This window comes from Magnolia sinica, chromosome 8 (genome assembly GCF_029962835.1).
Source record: "Magnolia sinica isolate HGM2019 chromosome 8, MsV1, whole genome shotgun sequence".
NCBI lineage: Eukaryota > Viridiplantae > Streptophyta > Magnoliopsida > Magnoliales > Magnoliaceae > Magnolia > Magnolia sinica.
In genome coordinates, this window is record NC_080580.1 from 14,911,483 (window position 1) to 14,938,508 (window position 27,026).

Genomic DNA, 27,026 nt, shown 5'->3' on the forward strand with positions numbered 1-27,026 from the left:
TGGATTGGCCCACCTGAGTTTAGGATCCAGCTGATTTTTAGAATCATGTCTCTTTCAAAGCATACGGACGGAGTGGATTTGTCACGAACATTCCCGTAGCCCCGGCCACAGGTATAGGCAATACGCTCCCCCCTGAGGGCGCACTGCTGAGGATTTAAGATCCCGGCCCGAGGATATCCAGATAATACTCGGCTTTTCAATTTTCACTAGTGGGGCCCGTGGATTCGTTATCCCAACCGTTGGTTGGTCTGTTACGAGCCACACTGGATGGACCGTGCCCAAAACATCCGCCTCGTTGTAAGATCCTAGACGCCGGTATTGTTCAGCGTTTCACTTAAACAGGGACCGTCGCTACATTTCTAATCTCAACCTTCTGCTTTCAGGCCACAAATTCAAACTCTATAACTGTCCTATTTTGATAATATTAGAGATTAGACGTCATACCAACGGTCTGGATCACCGATTGTGGTCCCCATTTTCTCCAAACTCAAAACCCATGTATGTTGTGAGTTTCCTCGGCCGGTGGATCCGGTATCACCATGAAAAACTCCATTTTCGCCATTAAAGCCAGAGACTCAAGCTCTGCAACCCGCGCCATTGAATCGAGCCGTGGCTCGAGAGTCTGGTGGCAGCCATGTCTGCAGCCGCGGGCGACGCCCTCGAGCTCGAAGCCATGCGCATGGATGATCATTAATGGCACCCATGCTATGTCTCTCTCAGGTGGCTTCTCTTCCATTTGTACCCTTTCTTTCATTTCCTTCTTCAAAACTAGAGTGAATTAGATCGAATTTATATGATTTTCCAGGTTTGATGGATGAAATGGTTAATGGGTTTTCTTGAAATGATCAATGAATGTATGTATGCATGGCTATTGAGATGAAATTATATGTATTTGTGTATGTATGTATGTGGGTATGCATTCATGCATGCATGTGTGATAATGTGTGATCTGTGTTGAATGGAGGATTGACTGGAGGATTTTTTATTTTATTTTTAATAATTTCCGTAGAGACTATGAGGGTGGATTCAGAACTGTTTAGATGATCTTCATGTTAGCATGTGGGCATCTATGAATGTGTGTAAGCATGCATGCATGCATGATTGTGTATGATTATGTGTGATTTGTATTGAGTGGATGGTTTGATATCCCTGATATTTGGATTCTGTCAGTTGTATTTGGCAACTTGATTTTCAATCATGTGGAGTCCAGAAATTGTGTTTGGCAACTTGCAATTGTGGAATCCGATTTATTTTTTTGGGCCCACTGTCATGTGAAAATGACGTTCGAGTCAGGCGGGCCCCACAAGAGGGAACAGTTGGGATGCCACCGTTAAAAACCTTTCAAATTATTTGTGGGGCTGACCTTTTTTTATACACCATCCAATCCATTGAGAAGATGCGTCTGACTAGGATGCATGGCATGATAAATCAGGCCATTTCGGAAGTCAGGTGGGCCACACCAGAGGGAATAGTTTCGGAAATTTGAACGTTTCGTTGGATTTGGAATTCTTGGATTTTCCAACCTAGCTTTTTGAATGGAAACAGAAGTGGCTTAAAATCCAGGCAAAACAGAGGCTGCCAACCAAATGCGAGAATTGGGATCTTTTGGATTTGGAATCCAAATCCAGCATGGAATCCAGGTTGCCAAACAACCCCTTAGTCTCTTCCCAATTAGAGGTGTACACGAGTCGAACCGAGTCGAGCTTGGCACAGCTCGACTCGGCTCGGCCACTAGCTGACCCCAGCTCGAACTTGGCTTGGTTCGGTCAGCAGCTCGGGCCAGTTCGAGCCTTTGCAACATTTTCACAAACACATGGAGTGCGCTTTCAATATCTTATTGTATGTAAAACAGCAACAACTGTTTACAGGTATTTCATCAAACACCTTGTAGCCGTATGCAACATCAAAATCAAGAAAAAAAAAAGGTATTTGTTTCATGTACATACCTTCCTTGCCACCAGCCGCCACTTCGTTGAGTCATTTCATCAAACACTTAGTGAGCAGCATAAATATCAAAGTAACCGAGTCACCGAATTGGTTCGATCCGAGTTCGATTTGAGTTGGGGTTTGATGCGAGTCGAGTCGAACTCGGGTATGCTCGAACTCGATTCAAAATTTTTTCGAGCTCAAAAATTCAGCTCGACTCGGCTCGAACTCAGTTTCGAACTGAGTCAAATCGAGCCTTTTCAAGTCGAGTCGAGCGAGCTAACTTGGTTCGTTTACATGCATGCATAAGATGAATGTATGTTTATATGCATGCATGTATGAATGCATGTATTTGTGCTATTTGTGTTGGATGGATGATGGGCATTTTATTTTTTTTTCAATCTCCTTTTTTCTTCAAGGGAATGAGGTGAATTAAGAACAATTTGGATAATCCGCCCCCCCCCCCCAGGATTAGACATCATGCGCATTTGCCTCAAACTACTAATATCTAGCAGCTTATAAGATATTTGCATGGCATACATGTATCATGTATGTCAACCTAGATCTTTTGAGGGACCCAGTGTTGGATGGAGCATAGAACACTGATTGGATTATCTTAACTGTCAAATTGGTATTCGTCAAGTGGATGCTTAAACAGGAAATGTTTCATGGTCTAGATTAAACGTGCAAAAATTGTTAAGATTATATTGGTCACCCCATTTTTGGAGTTATGATCCATATGCAGACAGTCCAGGTTGGTACACATGTACGCCAACTGTTATGTTGTTGGCAGTTGGACCAGATACCAGACTCTAGCCCCTTTTTAAAACCGAACTGAATGATGTGTTTAGGTATTAAATGATGTGGCCCGATATCTCAATCGGTTGGGCCGATCCAAGCCATCCAAGCCTCCTTGAGTTAGGGTCCAAGCTTCCTCTTAGTTAATTTTTATGTTATCTTGATTGGTATTATTTAGGAGTTTTATTTTCATTAGTCTTAGTAGAGATTTTTTTATTGGTTAGATTTTTTAAGTGGATTTTTATTGTTTCAACTGATGCAGCTAGTATTTGAATATAGTTAGCATTCTGAAAGTTTAATAAAATCCAAACACACTCAAGGGAAGAGCTGTTTTTGTTGTTTTCTGATAAAAGAGTTTTCTCCATTTGCTTGTGGGTCTTTTCCCCGGCCATTTCCAGCACGAAGGTGACAGGATGGATTGATTTTCCCACTGATTCATTTTGTGTTTTAGTCTCATGCCTGATGTTGATACGCTGGCTTGATGACATTTTCGTGGCATACCTGTTGACGAGCTTCTTCCGATTTGCTGTCAACGTCTTCACTGAGTTGAGAGTAGTTACGCCACACCATCCTTCATGCTGCAAGTCGATGTGCCGCTGTTGTGACGCCAGCATGCTGCACCGGGCTGCATCATTAAAACTAGTGTAATGAAGTGAACCACAGAGTGGTACATCTTATAACAATGGGACAACATATGAGGCACAGTAAATTATGTTGAATGTATTGAACTGACATATGATATTAACCTCTTCGATTTTTATTCCATTGTTTTGAAAGACATAGGATGTGTATGATGCTACCCATTTTTCATTTTTTCATTAAATCTGCAAGTGACATGCATATGTTGTGAAAGATGCTCCCTCTCCCTTCTTTCAAAAAAAGGGGTTAGCGGGGAATTGCTTTACTGCCTCTCACACACATGTTCTAATATGAGATGCTTTTGAAAATCTGAACCATTCATTAGTCTCGCTGTCACGAAAAGTGAACATGGGTGAAATTTTAGGCATGTCGGATACTTGAGTGGGTCACAATCTTATGCGGTGCAAGTAAATGTGGCATCCAAGAAGGGGGTTTGTGGGTGAAGGACTAGTCCCTATACAAGGCCTTGGGGATTTGGAAAGCAGTCAACAGATAGGTGAACATGTACAAGGAGGGGATTCGCTTCTCTCGCAGCAATGGGCAAGGAATTCGTTTTTGGGAAGATATGTGGCTCGGTTAGAGATCCCTTTAGGATCAGTTTTCGACGATCACTTTCTTGACTCCGGATTGGGTCGTTCCTTTTGCGCGCTGCTTCTTCGTCTCCGAAGGTAACATAGTTTGGTCACCCCCCTATAGATGAAGGGGAAGAGGAGTATATCCAGCTTTTGGAGAGGCCACATCAAGCCAGACCATCTTACGATTAGAGGTGTACACGAGTTGAACTGAGTTGAGCTTGGCACAGCTCCACTCGGCTCGGCCACTAGCTGTCCCCAGCTCGATTTGGTCCTCGAGCCTAAACAGCCATCTTGGCTCAATTCGGTTAGCTGCTCGGGCTAGTTTGAGCCGAGCTCGAGCCAAGATCAAGCTTGTGCGGCATTTTCACAAACACATGGAGTGCACTTTCAATTTCTTACTATATGTAAAACAATAGCAATTGTTTACAGGTATTTCATCAAACACCTTGTAGGCAACATCAAAATCAAGAAAAGAAGGGTATTTGTTTCATATACATATCTTCCTTGCCACCAGTTGACACTTCATTGAGTCATTTCATCAAACACTTGGTGAGCAACATCAATATGAAAGTAACCAAGTCATTGAACTGGTTCGATCCAAGTTCGATCCGAGTCGAGTCGAGTCGAGCTCGGCAAGCTTGAAGTTCGAAATTTTTTTGAGCTCAAAAAATCAGCTCGACTTGGCTCAAACTCAGTTTCGAGTCGAGCTTTTTCGAGTTGAGTTGAGCAAGCTAACCGAGCTAACTCGGTTTGTGTACAACTGTACTTATGATAGGGGGGACTTAATGGTGTGGGCTAAGGCCAAGTCTGACAGATTCTTTGTTCGATCTTTCTACAGGATGTTGATTGATAGCTCTTTGGGTGGGATGTGTGACCATACTTCTCATGTATGGTCCAATAGGGCCCCTTCCAAGGTGGCGTCTTATGTTTGATAGCAAGAAGGAATGAGGTGCTTACAATCGAGAACTTGTAAAAGAGATCACTGGCGATTTTTAATGGTTGCATCCTGTGTTTGATGGATGTAGAGTCGGTGAATCACTTGTTCATCCACTGCGTGTTTGCTCAAAAGGTGTGGGATAGGTTCCTTGCGCTTTTCGAGATCTCTTAGGTGATGCTAGGGTCTATTGATGGGCTTTTCTGCACTTAGTATAGCATGGGGGAGGTGTGGGGAGCAATGAAAGGGTGGTTTAAAGGTTGGTTCTATTGGGGGAACAAAACCTTCCAAGATAAAAGTAGGTCGGACGCATGGTTTTGAATGTCGGTATCGATCGGTGTATCGGCCGGTGGAAAAATGATATGGTACTGCATCACGTATCGGTATTAGGGCTGTATCAGCCCTTATTGGTCATTTTTTAGCCAAAGAATTAAAGAAAATATCTGGAAAAAAAGGAATAATAAGATATTCAACAATCAATCCCTTTTTTGTGTGTTTGGACATGCATATGATGGTGTATCGGTCCATTCTTCGATGAGAATGTTGTATTTTGGTTTGACTTGTTGAAGGTCAACTAAATGGGCTCTAATTAAACACAAATCAAGCATGATTTAGCGAACTAGGGCCCATCACATTGAAATGCAACAAAAAGAAGATGAAAATATCAAAAAGAAAGTGAAGGTTTACCATTCTTTCCGATATTTCCCATAACGGTCCAATTCGCTTTGATTTGTCGAATCCCATTCAAATCATTTATTTTGATCCCAAAAGAGGTCTAGATCTAGCTTAAAAGAGTTTTAAAGCTTCTTCCATGGTTTAAATGGAAAAAAAGAAAAAAAAAAAAGAAAAAAAGAATAGGAGACGTGAGTGAAATTTTGAAAAAAAAAATGCAAAAATAAAATTGGGCTTTTACGAGTGTATTGGCCGATACGGGCCATTTTTTTTTTTTTTGCATTGGGCCAATACAACCCCGTATTGCGTATCATCTCATGCCGATATGATACCAATATTCATATCTATGGTCACAGCTGGATGTGTTTTAGAAAACTAATTATGATATTGTATCCCAGGTCAATTGTATAACGGCCCCCAACCATAGTAATTGGTTTGGGTTGGCAGGGCTGTAATTGGTGTTTTTTTTTTTTTTTTTTTTGGCCTTTTGTGGTGTTTCTTTAATAAAACTTCTTTCTCCTTTAAAAAAAAAAAATCCTCATATTTAAACATTTTTATGGCACTGACACCCATACCAGCACCTGTTGAAAGAAAAATGTGTTAAAACACGTTTTTAGTGGCATCCAAATACACCCATACATTGTCTCATCTGATAGAAACAAAAGAATGAAAGAAAGAAATATGTGAAAGTAGGATGTTGTTTCCTTAGTTATCTTTGTCTCAACAGTAACTAGATTGCTGAGACCTAAGATAGGGGCGTTTTACATGTAAGTTTTATTGCCTGCATTGAGTCTTAATCTGGGGAAGAGGTAAAGGAAGTGTCAAGGTCCAAATCATATAGCATTGCAGCCCAATTACATGAATACTGTAAAGTGCTCAAATATGAAAAATCTTCTAGCATATTGTTAGTTAAGAGAGAGAGAGAGTATTTCTATTTTATTTTGGTGCTCCTTTTGGTACCATACCTTGTTCATTGTATTATTAGTAAAAGTGATTAGGAAGGCCATTTTCTCCTTAATACAGAACTCCCAAAGTCCCTTTCTCTACAACATGGTAACAAAGCTAGGGTTTTTTTTTTTATAAATGAAACCCTAGTTTTTCTTCCTTCCTTCTCCTTTTTCTTTTCTCTTCCCTTTCTTTTTCCTTACCCTTTCTCCTTCTCTTTTCTCATTTCTTCCATGTGAGACATATTAGATGCATAGATGTAAAGACCTTTCTTCAACGTGGTAGCAATTTGGTTTTCTGAATTGTTGGTTGGAGAGATCTTACCTCATGAGGTAGTAACTTGAAAGAGGTATTGTGCAATGCTTCGGCCAAATTGTTGGAATTTTCATTCAGCCCAAGCACTCTGTACAGGCAGGTTATCTTTCTGCTAACTAATTGTCCAACTGATCACCCGCGATGTGGATGGCAATGTACTAGACATCTCCTTTGAACAATCAAGTGGCCATTTGACAGGCCTTTCGCATTGCATGTGGACTGGTGGCTATATCTTGTTTCTCACAATCTATTAGCTGGCCAACTATCGGATGGCTGTCTTCTTCGGTGGGGCCCTCTGGATGAATGTTAGATGGGCCACAACTGTACAAAGTGCCAGCCCAAGTGAAAATGACGGCAAATCAGGCTGAGACTTGAATATATCCTGAATCTGAAATCTGTACAATGTTCATCATTCCCTTTACAAGAAATTACACTTGAATTCTATGTAAACACAGTTCAGGTACTTCAAGTGACCTGCGTCTCATCGTGACTTTGAAAACTATGAGTCCAGAGATATTATATCCAGCGAGGAGGAAGCTTTTGCTTGTCTGCGTTTGTGTTCCATTCCTCTGCGAGATGGCAAGTGCTTACATGTAAAAGGAGGAGATAATGTTCTTGCCATGCACAAGACCCAGTTTAGGAGTCTGTTCTTGCATATGAATTTGATTTGTAGTTTAGAGAAATGGTTATGCTCCCAGAGCACTATAAGTTATACAGCAGTAACAGCACATAGTTGCATAGGATGCATAGGCAGGGCAATCAATCAATCTGGATTGTTCACTAGGTCCCACTCGTTCTACATGTACCTGCATGCAAAGTCGCACTGTTTGGATGATCCTGTCCATCTGAAAGAAAGTTGGGAATCTTTCTTTTATAGCCATCCATTTTCCAACCAATGGATGAGATTTTTATAAGTGTTTCATGATGGAACCCAGATAATGGGTGGTTCAAACTCCCAATTGTTGATTGGACCTACTTTTTTTAAAAAATAATAATTATAAAGAGTCATGATTGTCCCATTTTATGAGCTATTGATCAGCTGGTTAGAATTGCCCCTTTCATGTGGACTAATGGTGGCTGGCCTTTGAGGTATGGGCATACAGGTTGATTGTTTAGGTTGTCACGTGTCCCCATGCAGCTATGGATACATGTATAGCATCGTCGAGCTGTGTCTGAGCTGGCCCCTTGGTTTTTTGATCCACCTTTTGATCTGATAGGCCTATTGTGGATCAGATAGGCCTATTGTGGATCGGCCATGTCCCACAAAATCTCCTTCACGAAATATCCTAACCCTTCAATTGGTGGTCCACAAATAAATGTTTGAGGGAAAAAAGTTCATTAAACGTCTACATTCGATGGGAAAAAGCTAAAGATTGGATGAGTAGGATCTTCCTATCTGGTAGAGTTTTGGGACATCCACAATCCATGATGGGGATCATCAGATAAATATTCTGAATCATCGAAACCACTATCTGCTTTTCCATACTCCTAGCTCCCAAAGATACCATGCGCATCCTTGGGTCAAGGCCTGAGGGTCATATAATTCCTCATTTATTGCATAGATTTTTGGGTTCTAGTGGTTTGTTTCTAGTCCTTCTAATTTGATGCATTGTGTTATAATTGTACACTTTTTTATCTTTACCATGTGAACTTATGTTTTGAGATATTCTTCATTACATTTGCAGGTATGGAGGGTAAGACACTCTAACAAGGTCCACTGCAGATGCAGTTTTCAGATCAAATGGATTCACCCCAAGCTGAAAGGGGAAATCATTGCCGTCCCATCTAGCTCCATTAGGACATTGACTAGAAACAACATCCATGGCCATAAGACAGTTTCTGCGTTCCTGAAGTCTTTGAATCCTCTAAATACCTCAGATATGCCTTCATATATTACTTGCTTTGAGGAGCCCAATTGTGAAATGGACCTCAACAGATTGGTGTAAGGGCAGATAGAAGAGATTAGCAAATTAGCCAATGAATCCAATGAGCCATTCTTGGTAGAGGTTCTATTGAGAGTTAGAAGAGTTATGCACTGGAAAAGGAGGATTTGTCACCTATCTATAGTATCTCCTCTATACAGATGGTAATCCTAAGGTGATTGGAACTGTGGATCAGTTGGGCAACCATGTGGAGCCATAGCACAAAATCACAATTATTGTGACAATCTCAGCCACCCATCATTGTGGCCCTTGCATTCAATGTGGAGAGTTGCTCCTTTTTTCATTAACTTTTTACTATGGCCTTTCAAATTTTTTAATGTCGATTTGCACACAATTCATGTGGTGGCTAAGATGTTTAGAAGGTACAAGATTTTTGATCTATTTTTGCACTATCGGTGTTTAATGTTTACATGTTGGTGTGAACGCCCTCCTGTGCACGAATGTGGGAAACGCCGTCACTGCCTTTGGCCTTTCGCTCTGCATTGTAGCTCTTTGTTATGGTTAGGGTCAGAGCGTGAGAGTTGGCTTAGATATAAGGATATGTTTGACTTGGAGTCACCACTAGCCAAATGCAACTTCAAAATCTACGGTCGACTAGAAATCATAGAATCGCTTAAAGGTCAAGAAACCATAAGATTCCCTGACTCGAGTGACTCCTACGGTTGGTTTGCATTGTAGATCTAGGTAAGGGCCTTGGTTATGGAAAAGGAAGGGGTCAGGCATTCTTTTCTGCTCGTGTAATGTACGGTCTTTACTTTACGACATTTTATGGTTTTTTGGGGAATTCAAATAAACTTCAGTATCATTATGTTATGCCATACTGCGTAGGGTACTAGGACCTAGGTCGGCAAAGTAAAGAAAAATAAAAGGTGTAGCGAAAGAGTATAGCAAAGATGTGTGTGTGTGGAGGTCGTGAATGTCCTAGGAATGTGTGGAGTGGAGTAAGGTTTGATTCGAGATGTGAGAAGAAAAAGGGGGAAACCGAACCCCCCTTTTTGGTTAAAAGGGATGCTCGGATGTCCCTATTTCCAATCCTACTCGTTGACTTCAGTATCTTCTTTGGTTTTAGATGATTTGTGTATTAGTCAGATAGGGTGACAGCGTAATCAGGCTTCTTTTGGGAGGACAAAGGATTTGGGCGGATTTAGCACAAGTAACTTTGAGTGAATGTTAGCATGTTGAAGCTTTGGCTAGGCTTAGGGACCGTCTCACGAGAAAGTCTCCAGCAACAACTCTTCCTTCTTATGGTCTTTGTCTGTCTCTGTCACCTACTCCCCCTCAATGGCCAGTGTTGTGGCCTTTAGATAGGCCGAGTAGGCCAAATAAGGGCCCTTCATGTGCCGTTTTTTGGCCCATTGTTTTGCTTTTACATGTTAGTCTATCAGATAGCCTTTTGTAAAAGGTGCTGCAAATGATGAGCTCTAGAGCTCCAAATGATAAATTTCTAGAAATGATGAGCTCTCCACATTATATAAACCATAGAGGCTAGAGCTCCAAAGCCTATAACTCTTTGAGGTTGTTTACAAATGAGGAACCCTCCTTATATAGACCTAAGAACCCTCTAGAAACTTTACATAGATGGCTAGAGTGGTGCTATGTGGCAATCATACAATGGCTGAGAACACTCTAGAAATCTTATGGAATACTCTACTTTCTCTAAAATCATCCACTACTCTAGAACATTTTAAAAATCTTCACAGTATTCAACACAAGACTCTAAATTTTTTTGCACCGTGTACAAAACCTTTAGAGTAGAAGATGAGTAGAAAATGGCCAAGTCCCTTGAAAAGCTCTTTAGAGATGTTTGGTTTGTAGAGCTGAACATGAACCGATCTAGCTTGGTTAACTCGCTCAGTTTGGCTTGGATAAGCTCAACTCGGCTCGGCTCGAAGTTGGGTTCGGGCCGAGCCGAGTTGATTGGTTTAATGTACAATACTGATAAAGTAAATACATGTGTAACATCTTGAATTTTCACTATTTTGGATTGCCAAAAATCCTTAAATTTATATATATATATATATATATATATATATATATATATATATATATATATATATATATATATATAACTTAATTAATATATTATATTTTATATTATATATAATACAAGAAAAATGACCCGCCTGTATAAAAACTAGAAAGACAATGCTCGACTCGAAAGCTTGAATTTGAACTAGGCTCGAAAGCTTGAGCTGACCCGAGTTGTTGATCGAACCAAGCCGAGCTGGCCAGTTAGGCTCGATGACTGAGCCGAGCCGAACTCGAACTGGGATAGGCTATTGGCTAAATCAAGCCGAGCTGTGCCGAGCTCAACTCGGTTCGGCTTGTGTACAACTCTCCTCGTTTGTGACAAAATGCTTTTGAAGAGATGTAGAAGTTAACTTTGTGGTTGTGCTCTACTCTAGAAATCATATCAATCCAAAATCCATTTCAATAAAGTGGTGACTCCACTGGGGATTGAATCCATAATCTTTGCTTCTATTTTATCTAGTGTTAGGGCTTCTGGTCATCTCCCTCCACAAGCATTCTTAGGTGATGTCAATGCACTCTGAACATGCTACATTAAGAGGCCTTTTGACGCCACATGCGGCGTCAAAGAGGCAACCTCTAATGGGAACATTCGTTCCTTCATCTCGAGAGAAAAACCAAAGAGATCTAGCTTATAAACACAAGCACATAGGCACCCTCAAACTTATTTCCTCATACCTTAATAGAGGTATTGTTTTGTAGTTGCCTCAAGATAATAGAGGTATTGTTTTGTAGTTGCCTCAGGATATTCACTTGTGACTTCAGGGTAGTTTGTTGGCTGCAATCATATGGCTTCTTTAATAGCTTCTGTTTTTTTTTTTTCCTTCCATTGGGAGGCTTTGCCATATCATACTACTCAAAATAAGGAATGCCTTGGGATCCGGGCAATCATCAAAACTAGAGGCCTCCACCTTCACACTCTTCATGACATGTGCATTTGGGTCATGGCGGTCATGACACTCCTCACGATGTGGTTGCACATGTGCTCTACCATGACCAACACCTTGGCCACGTCCGCGTCCTCATCCTTCAACTTGATCCCGAGCTTAAGATTGGACATTTTCCCTAGTGTCGGGGTTCGCTTAAAGGGAGGCTTCAAGCTGGTTGACACACGCATTGGTCACGGTCAATTGAGTAGCAATGGTCCTATTGTGAGCCTCAATGGCCGTTAGACGGTTGTTGATAGCGTTGAGGGCCTTGGCAATCTGTTTCAGATTCATGGAGGGATGTAGGCCAAACCACGTCTAGAACGAGTGGGCATACACAAGTTAAATTCTAAAGGGGAAACCTCGATTCCTAGGGTGATGTTATGACAAAGACAATGACTAATCTATATGCCTAATTGGACACACTGAAGACACTATCTTGAAAAATCAGCAAGCTGTTAATCTGAAAATACTACTATGAAATTTCAATGATAGGACAATCAGAGATTACCAATCTGAAAATTCAGCAATAGTATAATATGAAAACACTAACTGAAAATCCAGCAATAATATAATATGAAAACACCAGCTGAAAATTCAATAATATGATCCTGGACTTTATATGCAATGGATGTGCTATCAACCCTAGATGTAAAGTTTCAACCTAGATGCAACTCAAATAACCTATGCTAAACCTCTCTCTAATATCAAATTTGATGCATGATGAAATTTTCTATCATAAGGTGGTGATAAAATCCCATTTCCAAATTATATGAGCAATAAATCATAAATTTCAGCAATCTTATATCAATCCCAAATAGTAAACAAGTAGATAATATGTTAGATCCTAAGCTAATACATGCTCGTAATAAGAACTATTAACATACTAAAGCAATCGGTCCCAATGTGATGGGGACATCATGCGCACACGTGCACGCACACCCCCTATGCATGTACGTATGCAGAAGGAGGGACCCACCATTGATCTAGCTCGATGACGATGTCCAGGGAGGGCCTTCTAGCTAGAAGATGAAGTTTTGGTTCAAAAGGGCAGGCCCGATAGTCAAGAAAAGCCCATCATGGGATCTCATGATCGTGGCCCACTCGTCGGATTAATTTCATATTTTAGGTTTTTCTTATTATTATTATTTAAAACATCGTGAACGCTTTATATTTCTTTATTTGGTTTTTATTTTAGTTTACTTCATCGCCAAATAATAGGTTGCGCACATGGTGCGAGTTTTGGAGTATAGGGCCCCTTGTAGTTTTTTTCATTCATTCAAGCTTAATAAAAACTCCTTCTTTATTTTTCTGCTCTCTTCGTGAGTTGTGGAAGAATTCAAAAGTGGGTGTGAAGCCTTCCCTTCTTCGAAGGGCTAACTACTGTGGTGTGAAGCCACATCTATCCTCATCCGCCCCTACCCTCTTCCATCCATATCTTTCATCTTCTATCATTATTATTGCTTTGAATTTCCCAACTTTTGCAGCTATTCATCCCTCTACAGCCAGTTTCCAAAATTTGGACCTGTAGGAGGGCTGAAACTTCGGCGGAGTACTACGCCTCGACCTTACGTCGGATCGTCGTCAAACTTAGAGGGATTGGAGGTCTCCCCTCGCCGACCAAGGCCTATGTGTCACTTTGGGGAGACAGGCTTCCATCACACGTGCGGCCAGCCCACCCGCGCACGTGCGTCAGCCCCGGGTCACCATCTGCACGCATGAGCTTTCTCCAAGTCAGGTTTTCCTCTTTTCATTCATATTTCCTAAACCCTAGCCTTAGTTTGCATTAGCCCTAATTTATTTACCCTTTTTTTTTTCACCCTAGGGTTCCTTGAATTGAAATTGGGGAATCCCTTGGATTAGGGACTGATTTTTATGCATGTGTGGTTAATTTCTATTTTCCTTTGACATCGTTTAGTTTATAATTTTTATTGGTCCAATTCTAGCCTGTGTCGGCCTGGACCCGCATAGATTCCCCTTTTTAATTAAATGATTTGGATTGTCATGTGGGATGTGGAATTTGTGTAACTATTTCTGAATTGGTATGATCTAAGCCTGAATTCTTGCATCTCATACTTAAATTTCATGTCCTGCATCGCAATGGGATTAAGAAACTCCCAAATTAACATAGGGATGGGCTATCAATAAAGGGAAATCACTTGTATCAAAAGGGAATTGAGGGAATTTTAGGTTTGAGAGGGATTAAGGTTTATGGAAGAAAATATGATTTAAGGTTTATGAAAAGGAGAAACTATGAATTAGGGTTAGGGTTTTGCGAGGAAACATTGATGGGATGCGAAAGGACAAAAGGGAATAAAACCATATGCTAGATGGGCCACATGCGGCCCTCCTCTGGTAGACCTTGAATGGTGCTATGATGTCCTCATCAAGGCCCCACCATGATGTATATGTTATATCCACACCGTTCATTCATTTTTTTCAAATCATTTTAGTACATGAGCACAAAAATGAAGTAGATCCAAAGCTCAAGTGGACCACACCACAAAAAACAGTGGGTTTAATGGTGGACAGTGTTATTCCCATTGTGGGTCACTTGAGCTTTGGATCTCCTCCATTTTTAGGCTCATGCCCTAAAATGATCTGACAAAATGATTGGACGGAACATATACATCATGGTAGGGCCCACAAAATTTTGCTAGTTTGCACAATACCCAAGGTAGACTTGTTTCAGATGACCTTTACATTTCCAAAAAGTGCAAAAGTAAGTAATTATTACTTATTTGCATTTAAGTGCATGTAATTATGATCAATCAGACAGGCCTTTAGTGAAAGTTTGTTTGCTGAAAATTAGAACGTCCATTCCGGTGGGCAATATGTGAAGAAATTAGCAGATTAAAAAAAAGAAGGATAAACCATTGGTCCATCTTTAATGCACGGCCTGCCTGATGAGTGGACCATATAAGTCTTGGTTTCTAGCTTGCCAATGTACCTCTACAAGTAGCATCCGTCCATTTGTGAATGCAAATCCTCACAGTGCATAGTTATATGCCGGAAACAACACCCATTCCTGACTTTCCAAATAGTCCAAAGCACCACCATTAAGGTCAATCGTCATTTAGATTTACTGGCTTTACCCATTCCTCCCCCATGCCATGCCCACAAACAATCCTCTAGGCACTTAGGCATAACCTAGTCGGTGTGAAGCTCGTTCAAAAAATGGTCACACTTTCATAGCAAATGAAAAATGGATGAAGAGTTGATCAATTGATTTTGCATCGGCCATGCACGGAACATAAATGTTGGGAAGGACTAGTGATCTCCTCTAGAACCAAGTCAAATAACATGCAATGAAGTAATTAACCTGTAGAGCAAGCGAACTGAGAATTTGCCAGAGCGGTGCAGTGACCAAATCAATGAATCATATTTCTACTTGTAAAAAATAACCATTGTGTACGATATGTCTGTTATGGATAGGATCTTAGTTGCATGATTCTAAGTGGTACTGATGGGGACATCAGATGACCTACTCAAGTGTATCAGATACGGAGATGACCACCCACATCAGCACAATTTTCTTTGTGAATGAGAGACGAGTTCCAGAGGGGGCCCGCTAGGCCATTTTAAAGGCCCCACATGCATTGGACGTGTATCAAGAAGACCCCACCTCGGGATGATGCATTTGGGCTGCTTAGGAGATCATTTTAGTCATAAGATTTCTATTTCATATCGATCCGACCATTGGATCTTGTCGATCAGGCCATCGAGCCACCAAATCTTTTAGATCATGGCCCCTTGGACTCTGATCTTGCTTTCTTTATGTTATTTGTTATTTTTAGGAGTTATTTGATGGTTGAGATTGATAATACATGTTTTAGTTTTCTTATTTTCGATGATGGGCCACTTTACTTAAGTGAGCAGCATATGCTGGATTTTAATTTCAAAATTTTAATTATAAAAGCACAGGGTGGGTGAAGTTCCAACCCTAGTGGTGTTATTGAGAAGAAGAAAAAAAAAAAAGAGTCGAACTCTCTTATGTGAAGGAATTTTCTTCATTATTTTATAGGGTTTTTTTTATTAAAAAAAAAATTTCCTTTCCAATTAAATTGTGGAAGGGTAGAAGCTTGTTTGGTGGTGGATTCCAAGGTACATCCTTCATCTTCCTCTTTGTCAAAAGGTATTCTTCGTCTTACATCTTTCCTCTCTCCTCTTCGAAAGGTATTCTCTTCTCTTGTCTTCCTCTTTTCCTTCCCATTACAACCTTCTAAACCCTAAATCTTCAACTTCTTATTTTCCCCAATTTCTAAAAAGCTTAATTCCAAAATCTCCAATTCCCATGAGCCATAATTCTCTATATTTCAGATTTTCTCCTTCCTATCCCTAATCATAAAACCTATAAATCTGTTCATTGAGTGTGAAACGTGCTTATGCTAATTTGGAAGTTCTATCCTTCCATCGGTCTTAGTTTTAATTGATTTATGTGATTTCTTCGCATGCGGGCATGTGATTTAGGTTAAATAAGATTTTATTTCCTATTGTTTACTCTTAATTAATTGGTAGGTTAGCATCTTTTGTTAATTGAATTACTTTATAAACTCTTTCATAATCTCCACGTTGCATGCTAGCATTAAATAATATGTCCTGCATCAAGTACGCTCACTTCGAATTGTACTTCAAGCATGTGCATTCTCTCCCATCCTAGCTGATTATAGTTGCTAACATTTTAAAACAAATGCTCTCCCACTCCTACACTTGAACCTGTTGCAGTTTCTCTTTGCGCTTCATGCAAATATAGGTAGGATTATCTCATTAAGGATTCTCTTTCAAACCTCCTGGTATGTTACATGTCTTTGTTTGAAATCCCTGAAAAGGTGATCCATCATCTCAAAGAGCTTCAAAGGCACTTGCATTGGGAAGGGACAGGGATCAGGAAAAAGTACCTCTTGGTAAAGTGGGAGAAATTTGAGTGGACTGTGAATTGGTGGAAATATTAGAAATAGCAGAGGCTGTAATTGGGCAGAACCAAACATGCTCTTCAGAAAAGTTGTTGAAAATAAGTCATCATCGTCGTCATCATCATCATCATCATCATCATCATAGCCTTGTCCTAGAGATTTGGTGTTGGCTTCATAATCCCATTTGGCCAATCAATCCTATCTAAGACTCATCTATGCATTCTTCTCACCACCTCAATTCATGTACTTTTAAGCCTTCCTGTTTTCAGGCCCTTCAAGTCTCATCCATGTTCCCGCCTTATCGGAGCTGTCTCCGATCTTTGTTGCACATGACATAACCATCTCAGTATGATTTCCGTCATTTTTATCTTTCACTGGAACTACTCCGAGGTTGCTTAAGATGACGTTATTTTTAATTATATCCTTACTAGTCTTACCACACATCCATCTCGATATCCTCAGCTCTGTAACATTCAATATTTGTTCATGCGGTCTTGTAACTATACAACACTCTACCCCACATAGCATAGTCCTTCAAATGGATGTCTTATGACATTGTACCTTGAGTTCATAAGCAAGTGGCTAGTGAACAACTCTCTAGAGGCACATCTCCATTTCATCTACATAGCTCTAGTTCTATTGGAAACATCCTCGACGGACTCCCATCCTTTTGAATTAAAAAGCCACAGTAATGAAATACATGGACTTGAGGAATCTCTCGACCATATGTTTTAACTAAATTTCTACCTCTTATAATTATTCTTACTAAAATCTGTGTTCTAAATACTGTCTTATTTATACTAATTTTTAGGCCTCTGGACTTTGAAGCCTTCCTCCCTACCTCCAATTTAGCATTTGCCCCTTCTCTAGTCTTGTTTACCAATATCACATCATCCGCAAACATCATATACCAAGGGACTTTTTCTAGGACACTAAGCAGTTAGCTCATCTATTATAAGTTCAAAAAGGTAATGGCTCAACCCCCATCTTTGATGAAGACCTAGTGCTACTGAGAACTCACCATCTCACCGTTGGTCGTGCCTCCTCTTGTGACAGCACCCTTGTATGCATCTTTAATGATATCAATGTATCCCCCCAAGGCCTCTTTTCCTCATCACCCACCACGTATTCTCCCTAAGTACTCTATCATAAACTTTCTCTAGATCTAGAACCATGTGTAGATTATTCCTATTATCTCTATAGTTTTACAGTAGATGTCAAGTAAAAAAACACCTTTAGTTGAAGAACTTCCAAGCATGAAGCTACATGAAGCCTCATTGATTTTCCAATATCCTTGTTTCTTTTCTTGATCTTTATTCCACCACCCTTTCCCAATTGATTTGTGATAATTCATGTTTTTTTTTTTTTTTTTGGCATCTCCTTTGTTCTTGTAAATAGGATTGCAAATACTTATCCCCCACTCATCTAGCATTTTCGTTGTCTATAAAATTTCGATAGAAAAGATTAGATAACCCAACTGATTTAATTTCCTTAGTACCTCCTACACTTATGTATGAGTATGACTTGTCCCCATAACCTTTCCTCATCCTTTTTAAGGCTAGCTTTACTTCCCTTACCTGAATTCTACGAATGATACACATGGAATCCCAATCGTTCAAAAAAAAAAAAAAAAAAAGAAAAAGAAAAAGAAAAAGAAAAAAAAAAGGGATTCCAACCCTCAAAGGTCCAATTGTCCTCCTAGTTTTGTTCATTTCCTTGCATCTTCATTCGGTAACCTTTGAAAGTAGCTTGTCCTTCTCTTGTCTTTCACCAAGATCCTTTGGTCCACAACCTTGTTGCATCTAGTGGTTCTCTACTTTCCCTCACTTCCATTTTGTAGATCTCTCTCCTTCTCCACTGCTTTAAACTATCTTGCCTTATTGTTTTCTTTTCTTTCTTTTTCTTTTTATTTTTTAATATGTCTCACCAGTTGGAAGGGGGAGGTGTTGGGGGAGAGGGAAGTGGAAGTTGAAGCTATCATGCAGGGCATTCAAGCCATTGACGTGAAGGAGCATGCGAGTTATCGGCAGAAGAGATAGCCACAAGGGTCAAACTCTACCACGACTACGTGAACCATCTTTTAGAAGACGAGATGAAGTGGAGGTTGTGGTCATGTGCGATGAGGCTGAAAGAAGGGGACAAAAGCACAAAGTTCTTCCACAACATTGCAAGTGCTCGAGCCAGGAAAAATGGGATTCATGGTGTGATGGTGGAAGGCACGATGGTGGAAAATAAATCTTGGGTCTGCATGTTATAGTGCAATCTTATGAGAATTTGTTGACGGATGAGGGATTAGAGAGGCCTTCATTAGATACCTTGCCATTCAATCAGATCTCATCGGTGGGAGAAAAAGGTCTTAAGAAACCCTTCTCTGTGGATCCAAAGAAGGGTATCGTTTGCAAGCTAGACATTAAAAAGGTGCATAATCACAAGAATTAGTGCTTCCTTGACTATATGTTGGGGACATTGGGATGCGAGCAAAGGTGGAGGAGGTAGACACAAGTGTTCCGCTTAGCGAGATTCTCAATGTTAGGGCTCTGCCAAAGGCTTTTTCCAGGCATTGAGAACCCTTAAGCGAGGGGATTTGCTCTCTCCTTTCCTCTTTGTGGTAGTGGTTGAAGCACAGGGAAAGATGCTGGATAGAGGCCGTGGGTTGACTAGAGGCTTCAGGGTGGTGGGTGTTGCATCTCTGATCTCTCATCTTTAGTTTGTCGACGATACCATTCTTTCCGTGACATACAGGTTGAAATGGTGGATGATTCGAGGAAATTGGTGAGATGCTTCGAAGTGGTGTCATGACTAAAATTCAACATATTCAAGAATGAAATGCTCGATATTTGCTCTACTAGTAAAAAGGTAGCCACTTTGACAGAGGTCTTTGCGTGTAGGGCTAGGTCTCACCCGTGGATGTACCTCAAGCTCTAATTGTATGTTGGCAAGCTCGCCAAACACGTGAGATATAGTAATTGAAAGGGTCAAAAGGAAGTTGTCTAGATGGAAAAGTAGGCATCTCTCATTAGGTGGAAGGTTGACATTATCAAAGCAAGTATGTAGAATTTCCCAATCTATATCATGTCTCTTTTCAAATGTCTTGCTTCGGTGGTGGACGGGTTGAAAAGGCCAACACAAATTTCATATGGAAAGGTGCTGACGTGAAGGATAAGTTTCACTTTTTGAAATGGGAAGAGGTGTGCAAACCGTATAGGGAAGGGTGAGTTGGAGTAAGGAATCTAGAGTGGATGGATCTCGCATTACTGGGTAAATAATTGTAGAGGTTTGGCTTGGAGGAAGGCAAGCTATGGAGAGAGGTAATTGTTAGCAAATTCAATGTTTAGGATGGGGGGTGGTAGGTGAAGGATTGGTCTATTTAAAAGGCATCAGGATTGTGGAGGGGGGTGATGTAGGGACATGTGATGACCTAATCCTAGATGCATGTATAATCAGGTTAAAGAGTGTTCACATAAATACACAAATCAACTAATTGTTTCCATTCAAAGGAATTAGGTAAATTTCAACACAAAGATGAGGTCACTCCGTTAGGATCATGCCCCTTAGCATAAAATCGCGTAAACAATAAAAAGGGAGGACCTGGGATATGAGGATATCCCAGATCTACCATAAGTCAGTCCATGGTCAAGTTTGGATCTGATTTTATTGACTAACCATCCCTCTTTTCTGTTCAAACTAGAATGGGGATATCCAGAGAGGAACGAAAGGGGTGAAGAATGAAGGGTAGGTCCCTTTTGTTGTCAAAAGAAGAAGGATGATGATTCTTACCTTTTTCTGCACCTCGAAGATATAGAAAGAAAGAAACCTGAAATCGGGGTGAAATCCTTAACACCCGAGGGCCAATTTTGAAACCATAATATTTTGAATAAAGAGGAAGAAAAGATATGAATTTCTATTCATTTAATAATAATGAAAATAGGGTTTCTCACAACGTATATATAAGCTATGGAAAAAGTAAAAGTGCACTAAAGCCCTTGAAAATAAGAAAAATAACAAAAAGACGAAAAAAATAAAGAAAGTGCAATAAAGCTCCTGAAACAAGAAAAAAGAACAAAAATGCGTAAAACTAAAACACCCGTATGGTATGGTGTGAAATCCGACCCATAGATATATGGTCAGGGTGCAGTCATGCTGCTCCTACACTCGTAGCGCGTTAGAAAATGGGTCCGATGGACCCAATGTCCATCCACATCAACTCCTCTGCTCCGGTACTTTGTCGACAACGCCTCCTTCTCTGGCACACTCTAAGGGCCTGTTTGATTTTCCAATGCACTGGTAAATACCAGGTAAAAGAGTAATAATTATTTCCCTATGTATTTACAACCTACCTGATTTGACTACTTACTTTTTTGACACGGAAACCGAAAACATTACAAAATATATATGGGTCCCACTGTGATGCATTTCGCTTATCCACACCGTTCATCCATTATGCCATTTGAATTTATAGTATGAGCAAAAAAATGAGATATATCCAAAACTCAAGTGGACCACACCATACGAAAAAGGGAATCGAATACTTACCGTTAAAAACTTTGTGGGGCCACTGTTTCTTTTGGTGTGGGCCACCTGAGTGTTGTATCTGCTTCATTTTTGTCTCATGCTTCAAAATATTGTGGTAAAATCGATGGACGGAACGGATATATCATATACATTACCGTACCATTCAAAAATTAAAATTATCTCTTTTGAACTAGTTTCAATGGCACAAATACCTATGAATTTTCAAACACAGTAAACCGTAATAATTACCTATTTCTAGTGTATTTACACTGGCTTTGAAAAAACAAACAGACCCTAAAGGGTGCACCACTGATGTCCGCATCAGGGGGTTTCTTAGTTTAGCGAATAAGTTGAAGGGATCTGGTTCTCATGGGGTTATGGGAAGAGGATTCGGTTCTTGAAGGACTTGTGGATTGGAGAGAGTCCGAGGTTAGGCAGACTTGCTTCGGATTTAAATGTGACCATTGACCATTGTTTCTCGTTTGCTGGTGATGCTATTGTTTGGTCTCCCCTGTGTCAAAGGAATTTATCGGGCATGGGAGTGGATTTTAGCTTTTCGAGTGGCTCCATTGTTTCAAACCTTCCCCGGGTGAGAGGGATTCTACAGTGTGGTCCTTGGAGAAATCAGGGTACTTCTTGGACCACTCCTTGTAAAAGTGGTTTCACCCTCCCTCTACAGAAGTAAGGGTAATTTGTCCTTTGTCTAGTCCTTTGGTGCCCCTCTCCACCCCTAAAGTTTTGGCTTTTGCTTGGTTGGTGGGTAGAAATAGGATCCTCACAGTTGGTAACCTCAAGAAAAAAAAAATCTTTGGTAATCCCTGATTGTTTTGTGATGTGTTTGAGGGGCGTGGAGTTGGAGGATCATTTGTTTATCCATTGTCCGTTCGTCCAGAAGGTGTGGGAGAAATTCATTGCTTTATTTAGAATGCATGGTATGCCGTAAAGGCCGTTATGTGAAGGTAAGGGTGGCAACTGTTACATGTTACGGGGTTGGAAAGGCCGTAATGGCCCTTATGGAAAAAATTACTCGTAAAGGCTGTTACCGCCCTCGTAACGGCCCGTTATGCCCTCCGTAAAGTCCTTGTAATGGTCCATTACGGGGCTATAATATTAGTTTTTTGGATTTTTCTTCAAAAAGAAAAAAAGAAAAAAAGAAAAGAAGAAGAAGAGAGAGACCGTAACAGCTGCTACGGCCCTGTAATGGCCGTTACACCAAGTATCGTAAAGGTAACGGTGGTGGTCACTGCAGCCACTGTTACTGTTATGGAATACCTTGTTAGAATGTGTTGGGTAATGTTGGGGTCCATTGAGTGCCTATTTCTAGCATTGCTCAGGGGAGGGAATGGGAAAAAGAAAAGTGGTATGGAGGTTGGTTTTGATGGTTGTAATTTGGGATACCTGGGGAAAGAGATAGGTGCTTTCAAAACAAAAATGGCACAGAGGCGGAGGTCTATAAGAGGGCTATGCTGGATGTATTAGGGTGAGTTTTCTGTATAGAGGATTTTGACCAAAGTGATTGTCATTTTTGTCCAGGCTGTAGTTGTTGTTTGCTGTTTTGAACCTTTTGGTGCTCCTTTAATAAAAATCTTCGTTACTTAAAATAAAAGTTTTCCACAATCTATTTCTCTGTTACTCCTTATGATTGAACCTCTTTTTGCTAATTGCCTTTTGTACCCTCTCCACCCTGCCATGTTTCTTTATGTGTTCCTTTCTTGCTTTTAAATACCCCAACTACATCCGCCACTCTTCTTATACAGTTAGTCGTATCTGTGTACATTTTCCTGTCCTCTGCTTCAAGATTCCACTTTTGTCCCTAATTAACATTTTTCCCTTTCGGAGTTCTGCAGCTCCTTTTCATCTTTTACTGCACGCATCTTAGATCACACCAGCCTGTGTTGCATAGTCTAGGGTTCACTCGGTATAGCTTTACACTCGTTGCACTGTAGCCGCTTCGGCTCCATCTTCGTAAGCCTAAAAAGGTCAATCTGTGATGAGGGTGGTCCACACAAGAAGAAGGGATCAACTGTTCATCCCTTTTCAAAATTGTTATATGTGGATCATACTGTTCTATTTGTTGATGCAAGCCAGGTTCAGGTGGGCCAACATGAAGAAAATTACGAGATGCTTTTGAGGCTGTATTGGGCTAGAAAGTCCATCTTATGCAAAAGTACAACTAGGGGTGTGGCTACGTGAGGAGGATTCAGATTTATATGAGATTCTTGGGTGTAGAGCAGAAGATTACCTCGCTCTCATCTTGGTCTCATACTATGTGTGGGAAAGCCAGCTAAGAGTCTATAAGATCTGATTATTGAGTGAGTGGAGAGGAAGCTTTCAGCTTGAAAGAGTAAATATTTATCTAATGACAGCCACATTACACTTATAAAGCTGCTGTAGCCAACATATGTGAATGTGCTATACGTCCTTGCACTCATCTTGGTCTCCTACTATGTGTTGAAAAGCCAGCTAAGAGTCTATAAGATCTGGTTGTTGAGTGAGTGGAGAGTAAGTTTTCAGCTTGGAAGAGTAAATATTTATCTAATGATGGCCACATTACACTTATAAAAGCGGCTGTAGCCAACATACGAGAATGTGCTATTCGTTGATCTTCCATTCCTCTTCTAGTGTTCGAATTGAAAAACAATTTCATGTGGTTGAGTGGCAAGATGCTTGCAAGCAGCAGCTGCAAGGTGGGAAAAAGAATCATGACGCTTGAAATTACGAATCGTGCCGGTTGTGCAAGTGCTTGTGGTGGTTCATGGATAAAAAGGCATGTGGAAGCAAGTTATAGGATGTAAATATGGGGAGTGTAAGGGGGGTTGACAATGTATTAAAAAACAGTTATGTGATGGCCATAACCGTCTTAGTCAAGGAGTCTTAAAACTATCTCCATTATGTTGCAAGCTGACGACACTTTCCATCGATTATTTCTATAATTAATTTCTTAACTGTCATTCCTTTTGGAGATTATAACCTGTAAACCATCATGATATCGACATAGCCTATGAGTTTTTCCTTTGATTATTTTAGTGTTATCTTCTTAATATTCATGCTTACAGGGATTATTACTTGTTAGTGGGTACAAAGGATTTGATGATTGTCCAGATTGTGATTTTTCCGTAATAGAGAAAGAGGCATCATACATGCTGGGGCCCAAGGTTTATATAATGCTGTTGATGGGCCATTAAAAACAAATTGTCTAGATTGGAAGATCCTAGCCATAGAATATTTGGATTTTTATTGATTGAACAGGAACTATTGCTGTCCTAGCCTTTTATCACTTTCTTTCTTGGCTGTGTATTTAAAGGTTTAGGAAAATTTCCCATTTGGGAGATATTTGTTGCATGGACCGTCAATGGTGGGGCCTAGAATATCAACCTTTTGGATCATGGACAGGTATTATACAATCTCTTGATCCTATCATACACTTAGGATTGGCAATGGATATCCATTTACCCGTTACTTGACATGTTTGACCAGAGAAAATCAGACTTGGATATGGGATTTAAAAAAAAAAAAAAATCTAATTCAAACATTTTACCTGATATCTGTAGCTGCTTACCTAATTACCTGTGGACATTTTCATAATTTACCTAACAAGTAATAATAGTGAAAGATCATATAGAAAAAATCAACTAACCCAGAAAATGTTTGGCTCATACTACATTTACAGTGTGACCCATCATATCAACAGTCTAGATCACCATACCATGAGGGAACAGTGGCCCACCATATAATCACTGCACTGTAGCGGCCTCTGCTCCATCTTTGTAAAGCCTAAAAAGGTCGATCTGTGATGAGTGTGTTCCACACACCAAAAAGGCATCAACTGTTCATCTCTTTTCAAAATAGTTATATGTGGATCATACTGTCCTATTTTGTGATGCAAGCCAGGTTCAGATGGGCCAACATGAAGAAAATTGCGAGTTGCTTTTGAGGCTGTATTGGGTTAGAAAGTCCATCTTATGCACTAGGGGTGCGGCTATGTGAAGAGGATTCAGATTTATATGAGATTCTTGGGTGTGGAGCAGAAGGTTACCTGGCACTCATCTCGGTCTCATACTGTGTGGGAAAGCCATCTAAGATTCTATAAGACCCAGCTGTTGAGTGAGTGGAGAGGAACCTTTCAGCTTGAAAGAGTAAATATTTATCTAATGACGGCCACATTACACTTATAAAAGCAGCTGTAGCCAACATATGTGAATGTGCTATACGTCCTTGTACTCTCATCTTGGTCACCTACTATGTGTTGGAAAGCCAGCTAAGATTCTATAAGATCTGGTTGTTGAGTGAGTGGAGAGAGCTTTCAGCTTGGAAGAGTAAATATTTATCTAATGACGGCCACATTACACTTATAAAAGTGGTTGTAGCCAACACGTGCGAATGTGCCTTACGTTGTTCTTCCATTCCTCTGCCAGTGTTCAAATTGAAAAACAATTTCAGGTAGTTGAGTGGGAAGATTCTTGCAAGCCGCAGCTGGAAGTTGGGAAATGAATCATGAAGCTTGAAATTACAAATCATGCTGGTCTTGCAAGTGCTTGTGATGGTTCATGGATAAAAAACGCATGTGGAAGCAAGTTATAGGATGTAAATATGGGGAGCGTACGAGGTTGACATGGTATTAAAAAACAGTTATTAATAGCCATAAAGGTATTAGTCAAGGAGTCTTAAAACTAGCATCATTATGTTGCAAGCTGACGACACTTTCCATCGATTATTTTTATAAGTAATTTCTTAATTATCATTCCTTTTGAAGATTATAACCCATAAATCATCATGATATTGACGCAGCCTATGAGTCTTTCCTTTGATTATTTTAGTGTTATCTTCTTAATATTCATGCTTACAGGGATTATTACTTGTTAGTGGGTACAGAGAATTTGATGATCGTCCAGATTGTGTGTTTTCTGTAATAGAGAAAGGGACATCATACATGCTGGGGCCCAAGGTTTATATAATGCTGTTGATGGGCCATTCAAAACAAATTGTCTAGATTGGAAGATCCTAGCCATAGAATATTTGGATTTTTATTTATTGAACAGGAAGTATAGTTGAATTTCCTTTCTAACAGTTTCTTTGTTGGCTGTCTATTCAAATGTATAGGAATTTTTCCCATTGGGAGATCTGTCGCATGGGCCGTCGATGGTGGGGCCTATCATATCAACCTTTTGGATCATGGACTGGTATTATACAATCACTTGATCCAAGCATTGCATGATTTGAACATTGCATGACCAGAAAAATTCAGATTCGGATACGGGATTTATTTATTTATTTATCTAATTCTAACATTTTACCTGATATCTGTATCTGCTCACGCAATTACGTGCAGGTATTTTCATGATTTACCCAACAAATAACCTAGAAAGTGTTTGGCTCATACTACATTTACAGTGAGGCCCATCATATCAACAGTCTAGATCACCATACCATGAGGGAGCAGCGGCTGGCATGCCAATCCAGACATTCCAAGTTCGTGGTCCATTTCCGCCCCCTCGTGGGCCCTAAATTCATGGGTTCTACCTCACACGGCTCCCAAATCCATGGGTTCCACGGGCCGCTCATCCTGATTGTGCCCCTGCATCCCACAAGCTACTCCACTCAATCCTGGTGTGAAAATGCCCCCGCATTAAAAATTCTACCTAATTACCTGATGTATCCAAACTGTTTACAGCCTCTAATGATACTTCATATATTTGTATGTTACTGGACAAGACTCCTTTGATAGTTCACCATCATTTTGAAATGGTGGCAGCTATTCCTGGCATGTGGTACTCATATAGGGCCATCAAAACCATCAAAATTGTGGGGCATGATGTTGATCAAGCATAAGTCTAAAATCACACCGATCAAATGATCCTAACCATCAAATCAATGGCTGTTAAAATGAATGGTTAAAAGTA

General features: G+C 40.2%; 1 long non-coding RNA gene across 4 annotated transcripts; it reads left to right on the top strand.

The window, feature by feature from the left end:
• Window positions 1-26,604, top strand: LOC131252953 (uncharacterized). Of its 4 annotated transcripts, none has more exons than XR_009174775.1 (4): window positions 1-720; window positions 24,431-24,519; window positions 26,227-26,306; window positions 26,456-26,604. It is a non-coding gene; the product is annotated as an uncharacterized LOC131252953 (long non-coding RNA). The 4 variants fall into 4 exon arrangements; XR_009174773.1 differs by lacking the exons at window positions 26,227-26,306; window positions 26,456-26,604 and adding an exon at window positions 25,018-25,336 and having other exon boundaries at window positions 5-297; window positions 384-720; XR_009174774.1 differs by lacking the exons at window positions 26,227-26,306; window positions 26,456-26,604 and adding an exon at window positions 25,014-25,336 and having other exon boundaries at window positions 30-720.
• Window positions 26,605-27,026: the final 422 nt, after the last annotated feature.